Source organism: Rhinatrema bivittatum, chromosome 1 (assembly GCF_901001135.1).
Source record: "Rhinatrema bivittatum chromosome 1, aRhiBiv1.1, whole genome shotgun sequence".
Lineage (NCBI taxonomy): Eukaryota > Metazoa > Chordata > Amphibia > Gymnophiona > Rhinatrematidae > Rhinatrema > Rhinatrema bivittatum.
The window spans coordinates 676,117,682-676,130,535 of NC_042615.1; the positions used below are offsets into that span (position 1 = coordinate 676,117,682).

General features: G+C 42.4%; 1 long non-coding RNA gene across 1 annotated transcript in view; it reads right to left on the bottom strand.

The window, feature by feature from the left end:
• LOC115074440 overlaps positions 1 to 11,863 on the bottom strand; it is a 61,168-nt gene extending 49,305 nt beyond the window's left edge. The window contains exon 1 of the long non-coding RNA XR_003852242.1: positions 11,680 to 11,863. This is a non-coding gene — a long non-coding RNA (uncharacterized LOC115074440). The remainder of the gene's footprint in view (positions 1 to 11,679) is intronic.
• Positions 11,864 to 12,854: the final 991 nt, after the last annotated feature.

The following is a 12,854-nucleotide window of genomic DNA, read 5'->3' on the forward strand; positions in this document are numbered from 1 at the left end:
GTCTGGCATAGTAAGGCGTAGCAGAGGTCTGGGTCTGGAGATAGGCAATAGAGAAGTCAGGTGTAGCAGCGGTCTGGGTCTGGAGATAGGCAATAGAGTAGACAAGGAGTAGCAGAGGTCTGGGTCTGGAGATAGGCTGTAGTGTAGTCGGTTGTAGCAGAGGTCTGGATCTGGAGATAAGCTATAGCGTAGTCATGCGTAGCAGAGGTCTAGGTCTGGAGATAGGCAGTAGAGTAGTCAGGCATAGCAGAGGTCCGGGTCTGGAGATAGGCAATAGATTAGTCAGGTGTAGCAGAGGTCTGGGTCTGGAGATAGGCAATAGATTAGTCCAACAAAGCAAAGTTGATATCCGTCAGTCAGTCCAAAATATAGACAGGGCAGGAACAATGAAGGTCAGGAACAAGGAATAGAGAGGGTTCTCTATCAGCAATGAGTATGAGGAGTATGAGGAGACCTGTTGCAAAGGCAACGCTATGGAGCGAGGCCTGAGCTTATATACACTGGAGAGTCTGACGACAACATCCGGAGCTGTAGCCAGGTTCCGCCGAGGGCCCTTTAAAAGGATTAGCGATGCACGCTTGCCTAGGGAGGGGTGTAGCCCGGGTGGCGGCGTCTCTCCACGGATATGTGGAGAGGCCCAACAAGCAATGGCATCTTGACTGGCGACACTGGGAACCATGGCAGAGCTGGAGGCACTGGGGACAGCTCGAGGTTGGACATGGCAGCCCACTGCCACCAGCAAGGAGGAACCAGGAGCTGGAGTCCATGCAAGAAGGTGAGGCGCCGCAGGTTTTCCACAGATGGCATGCGTAACATTCACCTCTTACCTCCAGGAAGAATATTAAATTTTGAAAACCCAGACTGATATGAAGTACTGGATGTCAGCTTAGTGTTAATGGGAAATGTGGAAAGTGATCTCACTAACCACGCATCTAATCTTCAACATTTTATAACCCCATAATCTACAGAAATATTAAAAAAGTTTTAAATTTTTTATATAGAAATTCTAAAGACATAAAATATATCAACCCATAGGTCGCTGTAGTTACTTGCCTACTGTTATCGGGGCTCCTGCTCCTCTCTACTCATCAAAAAAATGCTGTAACAGTGCACTATCTCTCATTAAGTTTTATATATGGGAACCAATCAAAAAGAATGTTTGGAAAATGTTACATAACGTGTCTACCAACAAATGCCCCATTTTATTTTACTGAATTCATTACTTAGACAATTAAATCATGTCATAATAATGCTGGCCAATCAATTTCATGAGTAAGTCCTGAAGGGCTAAGTGTATGCCATTGAAAAATGATTCATTGTTCTCCATAAATGTGTTTCCTAGAGATGTCACCCCCCCCCCCCCTTCCCCCGGTTACTTATTATTTGAAGAATCACAAAAAAATTTTAATCCTGTTCTATATGGGCCATTTTGATCCAATGCAGAACTAATGGTGCTTGTTTCTTATGTGTTTTATCTTTGGAACCTGCTCCCACCGGACCTCCGCCAAGAACCATGCCTTCCGACATTCAAAAAGAAGCTAAAGACTTGGCTATTCACTCAAGCTTTCCCTGAGAGCTAAAATCTGGTGAAGCGACAGACGATATACCTACCTCTGTACATATGTTCCTGATTTATGGTTCCCAGTTACATTTAATTGAGTTTATGAAAGTTCTCTTTAATAGTTTTCCTGTATACTTGTGTTAATGTATTCTGCCTTGAGGCGACTGTTTTAATGTATTTCCACCCTGGAGGCGACTGTTCAGTTCCTTGTAAACCGGTGCGATATGTATTCTTTACAGGAACATCGGTATATAAAAATTAAAAATAAATAAATAAATAAATAAATGTGTTCTTATACAACTTAAGGAATTCTCTGATGCAAATGTTACAAACTGGTTAGTGGAACCAAAGTAGAAGACCGCCTACCTTGTCTTGTAGAGGTTCAGGAGTGCAAGGAACAGTTCGGACCGGACCAGTTCAGGCAGCAGATGACAGAACCAGCACAACAGAATCCAAAGGAAGGCAGCAGGTAGCAAATCCATATAACAGTCCGGGTCGGGGCAGGCAGCAGACAACAGAACCAAGGCAACTGTTGCAACCGTCACTGCTCGACGTCTCCACTCTGCCCTCCTTACCTCCTTGGCAACTCCCTCTTGCTCAAGTGGAAGGTTGGCTGCCACGGTGTCATTCTGCTGACTCCTCCCGGTGTCCCCGGAGCGGCTCGACGCTGCAATCTGCCACGATTCACAAGAGCCTGAGGGTGCGCGTGCGGCGCAGCCCCGACTGATGTACCAGCAGTGGCGCGAACCTCAGGGGCGTCCCCCCTGAGATGATGTCATCCGTACCGGATATATAAGGTCTCAGAAATCGCTAACTATCGAGTTAGCAAAGGAAGGGATTACTCTACTTAAGCTGTTCTGCCTCCTCGGACTTACCAGGGGTACCCGCTCCTCAGGGGGCCTCGCTCTCTCTTTGTTTTTCAGGTCACAGTCAGGAACCTCGAGGGCCCATGTTCCTGGACTGGTTGCTGAATACTTATTCTGCCTGGAGTCATCGCTGCCTACTACAACAGTGAGTTATCTCCTCTCTCTCAGAGCTTTCCCTGGAACCAGGTACTCACTCCTCAAGGGCCTAATTCATTCCAACACCTGGACTACTTCTAGAGACTATTGTGTGAGTGTTACCATCAAGGTTCTGTTCCTGAACTCTGCATACCCTGCCTACTCACTATATTCAGTTTCTCTACAGCTCAGTTATCCAGGATCGCTGTTCCAGTACCTGAGGGACTACAGCTCTGCCGGGCACTTCCAGCTCACTACTGCCACCTCTGGTGGTTCAATATACTATTTAATAAAACAACTAATGTGTGTCTATCTCCATACTCTGAGCCTGACTGGTGGTCCCTCTCGGGATCTTCCCCCGGGGGTGTGGTCATCTGCCACCAGCCCAAGGATCCACCCACAACTACCTCAAACACCAACAGCAACAGAATCCAAAGGCAGGCAGCAGGTAGCAAATCCAAATAACAGTTCAGGTCGGGGCAGGCAGCAGATAACAGAACCAAGGCAACAGAATCCAAAGGCAGGCAGCAGGTAGCAAATCCAAATAACAGTCCGGTTCGGGGCAGGCAGAAGACAACAGAACCAAGGCAACAGAATGCAAAGGCAGGCAGCAGGTAACAGGAAGACAGGTCCAAACAGTTCGGGACAGATCAGGAAGCAGAAACATGCAGCAATCCAACAGAGCTCCCACACAAGCAAATTTGTGGCCAAAGCACTGCTATGCTGGAGAGCTCCTCTTAAATAAGGCTTCTTTCCCATGCTTAGCAGGGACTTCTGCCGGCAGCCGACGTAAAAAAGGGGGCGGAGTCAACCCGTGATTCACGCGGTGCTGCACTGGATCGGAAGCCAGCATCAAGCAGGGATGCCGGCATCAACGGGAATCTTTCTGCAGGTAACAGTACCTCTCCCGCAAAACCCCCTTCTCTTCTCTCTTGGCCTGGGTTTAAGAGGAAAGCGTTGAAGAAAATCCTTGAGCAGATGGGGGGGCCTGTATATTATGAGCTGGCTCCCACTTGTTCTCCTCTGGTCCATAGTTCTTCCAAGAAATTAAATATTGTAGTGATCCTTTACATCTTCTGAAATCCAAGTTCTCCTCGACTTCAAATTGTGAATCATTCTCTATCATTGAGGTATTAGGTTTATTTCTTCTAGAGGACCATGATAAAATTGCAGGTTTGAGTAAAGAAATATGGAAGGCATCGTGAATGCATAGAGAGGGTGGCAGATGAAGCTTAAACATAACAATATTGATCTGCTTCTCAATAGGGAAAAGACCAATAAATCTAGGTGCAAATTTCAAAGAAGGCATACGTAATCAAAGATTCCACATGCTCAACCACATAAGATCTCCTGCTTGAAGTTGAGGAGTTGCTCTTCTCTTTTTATCTGTTTGAATCTTCATTCTGTGAGCATTCCTCTGTAATAAGGCTCCTGTCTCCCTCCATAACCTGGTCATGGACGAAATGGTTTGATCAACTGCAGGACACGTAGATGAGGTAGACATAGGCAACTGGAGTCAGGGATGCCTACCAAAATACTACAAAAAAAGGGGTCCTTCCAGTGGCCTGGGCCACATGGTTGTTATGACATATTTCTGCCCATAACAACAAAGATGCCCAATTATCTTGTCATTGATTAACATAAGATCGGAGGAAAGACTTCAGGGATTGATTTGTTCGTTCAGTGAGACCATTGGAAAATTCAAGTTTAATTTTTAATTTCTTGCAGCGTTCCCTCCAAAATCGGGCTGCAAATTGAATGCCTCTATTATAGATGATGCTGATAGGAAACCCATGGAAATGACAAATGTGATGTAGAAATAACTGAGCTAGCTCTGCAGCAGAGGGTAGCCCAGAGAGAGGAATAAAATGGGCCATTCTGGAAAATTGATCCACCACTACCCATATGACAGTGTTGTTTTCTGAAGAGAGGAGATCGGTGATAAAATCTGTGGCTATATGAGTCCATGGTTTAGTAGGAATGGGTAGGGGTTGTAGGAATACCAAGGTTTTCTGACAGGGAGTCTTCTGGGCTGCACAAACAGAACAGGATTCCACATAGGCTTTGATGTCCTTTCTCCATTGGGGCCACCAATAATGCCGTGAGACAAGATCCCTGGTGTGTGGAACTCCCGAATATCCTGCTAATTGTGCATCATGGCCCCAACAAAGAACTTTCAGTCTCAGATGTTTGGGTACCACTGTTTTGCCGATAGGTACCGTAAAGGTTGTAGCAAGTCTTATTTGGGTTGGATCAATTATGTATCGGGGTGGCTTGGGCATGTCATCAAGATTGAAGCTTCTTGAGATGGCATCTGCCCAAAGATTTTTTTGTGTGGGTCGAAAATGGAGGTTAAAATTGAATCTACTGAAAAAAAGTGCCCAATGAGCCTGCCGAGGATTCAAGTGTTGAGCTTTTGCAAGGTAGGCTAAATTTTTATGGTCCATGTAAATAGTAACAGTATGTCTGGCTCCTTCTAAAAGATGTCGCCATTCTTCAAATGCAGATTTTATTGCCAAGAGTTCTCGATCTCTAATCGTATAATTCTTTTCTGCTGGAGAAAACGTTTTTGAAAAGAAGGCACATGTCATTAACTTCCCAGTATCTGCTGGTTGTAGCAAAACAGCTCCAACACCCATGGCTGAAGCATCAACTTCTAGAATAAAAGGTTTATTCAGATCAGGATGTCTTAAACATGGATCCTTAATAAATTCTTTCTTCAAACTTTGGAAGGCGTGAACAGCCTCGTCAGGCCAATTCTGAATGGGAGATCCTTTCTTAGTTGGAGCAGTGAGTGGAGCCATCAATGTGGAAAAATCTGAAATAAATTTACTATAGTAATTAGAAAATCCCAAAAACCTTTGTAAGGCTTTCAGTCCTACTGGTTGCGGCCATTCCAAAATGGCTTTAAGTTTATCCGGGTCCATAGATAATCCTTTACTGGAGATAATATAGCCCAAGAATGGTAATTGCTCCTTATGAAATAAACATTTCTCAAATTTAGCATAAAGTTTATTTTCCCTGAGACGTTGGAGTACCTGTCACACATGATCCTGGTGTGTTCTAGAAAATATTAATATATCATCCAGCTAAACAATGACGTGGGAATAAAGAAGATGTCGGAATATATCATTGATCATAGCTTGAAATACAGCGGGAGCATTACAAAGTCCAAATGGCAACCATGTATTCATAATGTCCATCGTGTGTGTTGAAGGCCATTTTCCATTCATCTCCCTCCCAAATTCAAATCAAATTATAGGCCCCTCTTAAATCCAGCTTGGTAAAAACTTGGGCTCCTTTAATCTGATCAAATAGCTCAGAAATAAGTGGAATGGGGTATCTATTCTTCTTGGTGACATTGTTTAATCCTCTGTAAACAATACATGGTCATAACGACCCATCCTTCTTTTTAACAAAAAAAAATATGGCTCTGGCTGGGGAGGAGGATGGTCTAATGAATCCTCACGCCAAATTCTCCTGAATATACTGTGTCATGGCTTCAGATTCGGGTTCAGACAAGGTATTTTATTTATTTATTTAGCATTTTTATATACCGACTTTCCAATAACAGAATTACTGATCAATTCGGTTTACATTTTAACAGAACAATAACATTGACAAGTAAATGTCTTACAAAGAACAGGTCGATATAACTTGGATAAGTAAATATGGGGTTAACCAGAAAAGATACATTGCCTAATATAGGTATAAGTAAAAGATACAGTGCCTAATGTAGGTTAAATAAACAGTTGCTAATTATAAGACTAATTATAATTATAAGACTAGGTTATAAACGCTCCCCCTAGGAGGAGTTTTTCCCAGAAGAATATCAATGCTACAATCATAGTCTCGATGAGGTGGTAAAGATTCTGCTTGTTGTTGACTAAAAACATCAGCAAATTCCCCGTAGGGTGTGGGGATCCTTGAGGACAAAATCACAGAATTGATTTGGTAGGTTTTGAGTTGTTTTAAGCAATTTTGAAAGCAAAATGGGCTCCAACTAGCCAGCTCCAACTAGCAATCCAGATGAGGTTGGTGTAATCTTAGCCAGGGTAGGGCTAAGATCACCTGATTGACTGAGGAGGGAATTACATATAGTTGAATACTCTCTTGATGTAAGATTCCTGAATTCATCTTAATAGGTTTAGATATATAGGAGATTCGGATCCCCCAATGGTTGTCCAGATACAGAAGTATTTGAGAGAGGCGTTTGTAATGGTTTTATAGGAATATGATGAATTTTTACCAGATTCTCTTCTATGAAGTTGCCGGCCGCGCCTGAGTCTACAAAGGCCTGGAGCTGAATAGTCTCTTCCTCCATTGATATGGTAACTGGAATTAATATCTGGGGAGAGGGAATGGTGGGACCCAGGGAGGCCTCTCCTACCCAACCTAGGTCCGAGAGTTTCCCGACTTGTTAGGACATTTATTAGCAAAATGTCCAGCTCCAGCACAATACAGAGATTTCTCATTCTTTTACGTTGATGTTCTTCTGGAGAAAGTCGAAATCTGTCAATCTGCATAGGTTCCTTGAAGGTGGTAGAGGTTCTACTGGCCTGGGTGTTACAAGAGGTTGTTAAAAGGCGGGGGCCAGATGAAATGACCTTCGAGCCGTGGCACATTCATGCGCTCTCTCTTGAAATTGTAAATCTAAACAGATAGCTAATCGTATTAGTTCTTCTAATAACTCTGGAGGTTCTCGGGCAGCTAATTCATCCTTTATGTTTTCGGATAATCCTTGTTGAAATATTGCAGTGAGACTGTCCTCTCCCCAACAGAGTTCAGCTGCCAAGGTCTGAAATTGGATGGCGTAGTCTCCTACGGAACGAGATCCTTGTTTGATTTTCATAAATCATTGGTTGCTGAAGTTGATTGTCCTGGTTCATCAAAGATGAGGAGAAATTCCTTCAAGAATTGATCTAGGTTATTAAGAATGGGATCGTCTCTCTCCTGTAATGATGATGCCCAGGCTAAGGCTGGACCCTCTAATAAGGACAGAATAAAAGTGACCTTGGTTTTATCTGATGGAAACAGAGATGACTGAAGTGAAAAATGCATCCAACACTGATTTATGAAACCATGACACTGCAGGGAAGCTCCATTAAATCGCAGAGGAGGTGGAAGACGTATGGTCGCAGACAGAGATGCGACGGCCGCAACCACCCCTGGACATTCAATGGCAGATATTGCAGCAATTTTCAAATGCCCGCTTACATGGGTAAAGTGTATTTACACATGTAAAACCCATTTTTAAGCCTGTAAATGCTTTTGAAAATCAGGTCCTTAATCTGTACTTCTTGTATGTTCAGCTATCATAGGGCTTCATTTTCTAAAGTATCGCAGGCCTGCGATACTTTAGGTAATGAGGGGTGGGGGGTCGACCTGGGGGGCGGTCCTGCGCTAGCCGGCAGCGATCGCACCGCTGTGGTGCGATCGCTGCCTGTTTCGCACCCAATAGCGCCACCAATGAAGGTGTAGTTATTGGGCGCGAACTTGGACGCGAAAAGGCCCTTACCTTTTCGTCGTCTGAGGCGTCTTCGCGGAGTCGGTCCGGGTGACGCCCCGACTCCTCCTCTTCCGGGGCCGACTCCGCCCCATCCTGGTATCTCACGCGATAAGGGACTTTTCGCATGCAAAACGCAAATAAGGGACTTTTCGCATGCAAAACGCGATAAGGGACTTTTCGCATGCAAAACATTTTCCAAGTGCGAGCCACTTGGAAAATGAGGCCCATAGACATCAAGTAGACATGAATGAGTAGTGATAAATGTAGCTTTCATTTGTTTGTCATCGTATAGATAATAACCATGGTTGAACAGTGAATGATGTGCTTGGGACGGTGAGAGAGCATCCTTCCAAATCCTAACCTATCAGATCACTTTGAGGATATGTTACTGAAAACTATTAGGCATTGGTGGGCGACAGCTTTCAGTTGTGTGCTGACAATTTGGTGGTACAACATGTATTGGAGTTCATGAAAAGCTGAGCAATTGTCAGTGGGACTCAAAATCTTGACTGCAAATATCTACAGTAATTGCATGAATAATGAGGCAACATCATTGTCACCTAGATGTCTGAGGAACATTGTGTTGTATAAAGGTCACCTAAAGATCAGCTTTCTTGCTGTCAAGCTTGTTGGATGTGTCTCACCTTGTGAGAGTATGTAAAACCAGAAGGGTATGACACATTTCATCTCCAATTTTATTACACATTATCAGGCTAATTCTAAAAGAAAAATGTAAATATAACATACTATTGCAGCAACTTTCAAAAGCCCATTTACCAATGTTATGTAAGTGCACTTAACATGGATAAAACCTATTGACAATTCGATAGCATATATTGTAACAATTTTCAAAAGTCTTTGAAAATTGTGCACGTTAGTAATCAGCCTCTTTATTTTAAAGGCACAGAAAGACAAGATTGTAAAGATTTATGCTGAAAGTGAAACAACTAAATCTCATTGTATTGTGCTCTGGAGCAATTTTCAAACTGTCCATCTTGGAACAAAAATTCATAGGTACTTTCTTTCCATGAGCTTTGCAGCAATCCTCAAAGAGAACATACATGTGCACTTTCTCTTTAAAACTCATCTTGGGTGCAATGTACCCACAGACACTTGCACCTGCTGTTTTTGTGTGAGTACTTTTTTCTAAATAGAAAATAACGCACATAGGGGCGGATTTTCAAAGGCCCGCGCGCCTAAAGCCCCGGGACGCGCGTAAGTCCCGGGGCTTCCTGTTGGGGGCATGTTGGGATGACGGGGCGTTAAGGGGGTGGGGCGTGGCGTTTCGGGGGCGGCGACATGGGCGTTGTTTCAACCCGGGGGGCGTTCCGGGGGCGTGGCCGCGGCCCTCGGAACAGCCCCCGGGACCAGACCACGGAGCAGGGCAGCTGGCCAACAAAGGTAAGGGGGGGGGGTTAGATAGGGCCGGAGAGGTGGGTTAGGTAGGGGAAGGGAGGGGAAGGTGGGGGGAGGGCGAAAGAAAATTCCCTCCGAGGCCGCTCCGAAATCGGAGCGGCCTCGGAGGGAACAGGCAGTGTGCGCTGGGCTCGGCGCGCACAGGTTGCACAAATGTGCACCCCCTTGCGCGCGCCGACCCCGGATTTTATAAGATACACGCGGCTACGCGCGTATCTTATAAAATCCAGCGTACTTTTGTTCGCGCCTGCTGCGCGAACAAAAGTACGCGCTCGCGCAAGTTTTTAAAATCTGCCCCATAGATTTGAATATGCAATTTATATTTATTTATTTGTCGAGTTTTGTTTTTTTTATACCGGTGTTTGGAAAATACCATCACATCAGTTTACAGTTACAATACGTACAAAAGCAGTGCATAAAATAATAAAATAATCTTTATTTATGTGTTTCTTCCCCAACCTAGAAACATCCTTGCGAACACATCCACATAAGGTAGCTCAAATCATGTGCATTGTGGGGCGCCCTGTATACTTTTAGCTGGAAAGGCAATTTTCAGATGGCCAATATAAAGCAGATAAAACATGTTCTGAAAATTGTTCTCTCTGTGTGCAAGTTGACCCATTGTTCATTACGTTGTATTCAATAAAACATATTTTCTACCTTTTTTGCTTGTTTTTTTTTTTAAATATGGGAAATTTACATTATCCATAAATGTACATTATTCAAATCAATTATGGTCCTAGCCCTATTTGGATATAAGGTGCTCTGTTGTACTTAAATATAATTCATACTTCTAATACTATGGCTTCAGATTATATCATTATTTTACAAACACAACAAAAGGGGATTCAAGCACAGCATACTGGACATATAGTATCATATGGCTGTTGTCAATATCTGTATATTTCTGCCTGCTTCTGTAATTTCCTCCCACTATCTCCCAAAATTGAATAGAATATATAATAGATTTAATAATTGGGACCGGAATGGTTAGATGACAGGACCCCTATTCTATTCTCTGAATGAACCAAGATAAGTGTGATAAATAGAAAATATAATTAATATAAAAAGTAAAACATCATTAAGAGCGCTAGGATGGGATCTTGGTTTTTGTAAAAAAAACAAAACATTTTTGTGAATAAATTTAAAAAATGTTTTCAACAGCAATTTGCCAATAAAGCAGTTTTTGTGGTTTAATACATTTTTCATGCAATTGCCACATGACAGTCATGAATATAAATCCTAGTTTTAAAATAAATACAATTCTTTACTTACTGAATATATATTAATTTTACAAAAATGCTTTTGAGAGGAAATAAATCTTATCTTTCTCTTTTCAAATCCTACTTTTTGCAAGTGAAAACCTCATGATCAGTACCATAAACAGAGATGTTTCTTTTACAAAATTTCTGCCTATCTGCAAAATGTGACACGAGTTAACAGAGCACTTGTGTAAAGAATTCCAATTAAAGAATACCCAAAATAATACCTTTCTTTCCAGGTGCTAACCAATTTTAACAGCTTTTGTGATTTACAACACTTTTAATGGTAAGGATTTTTTTTTAGCAGCCCATTAATTCCTTCTGCTCCTATGTACAGGTGTTTGTATGCATGCTGCACTGTGAATCCTAATTGCTGAGGTATACTGTCAGATTCAAGTAGAACATATCGTGCATCACTGTACTTAAAATGTTAAAACTTACCTTTAACAGTCCAGATAAAAAATTGGACTCTGAAGAACATTTTATTCAAAAATTTCATTAGTGCATGTAACTGCAGATGTGTGTACGTAGGCCTGGCCTGTTTTGATGGTTTTCCTTCCTATATTTACCTGTTACACCTATTGCATTAAATTAATATTTCTTTCTTAATCCAGGAATCCTGACACAAAGGTGCAGTTTTTTGCAGGAACTTCTTTTACTTCTGAAAATATAGAATAGATCCTGCCAATCCTGAGCAGCCAATCAAGAACTGGATATCTCAAGAGATGAGCAAGAGCCAATCGGGAGAAGGGTCTTATGTGTGAGCTTTGAGAAACTATGAGGGTCCTGAAGCCTCAGGAGAGTAAGGGAGTTGGGGGGAGGGGGGGGGGAGGGGGGGGGGGAGATCCTTTTCTCCCTTCTTCTGCAGAGATCCTGAAGCTAAAAAAAAAAAAAAAAAAAAAGAAAGAAAGAAAAAACAACTGCACCTACCAGCTGAAAATGAAGATCACCGTTTTATTTCCACAAGGAAGATTACGCTGTTCCAGTGTGCCTGCAAGAAGACAATTCCATAGAGCTAAAGCATCAAAACTTTCAGCAGTAAAGTGTGGACACTTCAGCCTTCCTGCATTACCAGCTTTTTCTGCAATGGTGAGCTACAGTGCTGATCCAAGTTCCAGCCTGTGATTCTCTCCCCAGCAGCAGCTTGTAGATGTTGGATAAACTGCAAGTATTTGCACTCTGAAGATAAGACAGAGCTCTGCTACAACCAATCAAAGCTGGAGACCATTTATAGGATAATGCAGTAACGTGCAGCTGACGAAGTGGACTCTGTCCTCAAGCTCATGCTTTAATAAATTGATTAGTCTATAAGGTGCCACTCAACTCCTGTCATTTTAACAGTATGTTAGAAATTGTAACTGCTGTGCTAAAAAAAAAAAAAAAAAAAGGTCATCTTCAATTGTAATAAGATCATTATTTGCATAGCACATTGAGGTTAAAAATCAGTGCTAATCATCAAAAGAGCGCTAAACGGGAAGTAAAGTAGAAATGTGCAGTAAACATTACTTTGCAAAAATCCAAAATACAGTTTATTTCTCTCCTTAAATCAGAAGTTAACTTTATTTCTGCATTAAAAGTGTGGTAAGAGTTTCCCAATGACATAGCACCTTTTGTTGACTTTAAAAGATGGGGAAAAGTCAAAGATGCAAAAATTAGTTTACTTTACTTTCATTTCAGGTTTGGGACATGTCCTCTCCGAACAGAATAAATACAGCATCTGACTCGTCCAGGAAATGTTTGTTAGTGCTGCATGGTGCAGGTGAGCTCTGGACCATGGAATTGGTTGTTGGTAATGAAAGGAAAGGAGGATTTGGAGTAGTTCTGGTAAATTTCTGAATGCTGTATCCTTTGTGGTTGGGGTTCGCCTGCTTGTTTCTTACCCTTTTTGTCTTTTGTTTTATGTTTTGAGTGAACCTATAGAGTAATAGTGTTTGTTGGTCTTTGTCTTTGTGCTGTCTACTTTTTCTATTTTGGGTTCTTGCAAAAGAGGAGTGTAAGTGCATGATTGTGTGGGAATAGAGAGTGGAAGACCAGGCATGGCAGGACTGTAGAGATGTGAATCGTTTTTTGTGTTCCTGTCATTCTTCGTGTTTCGGCCACCACTG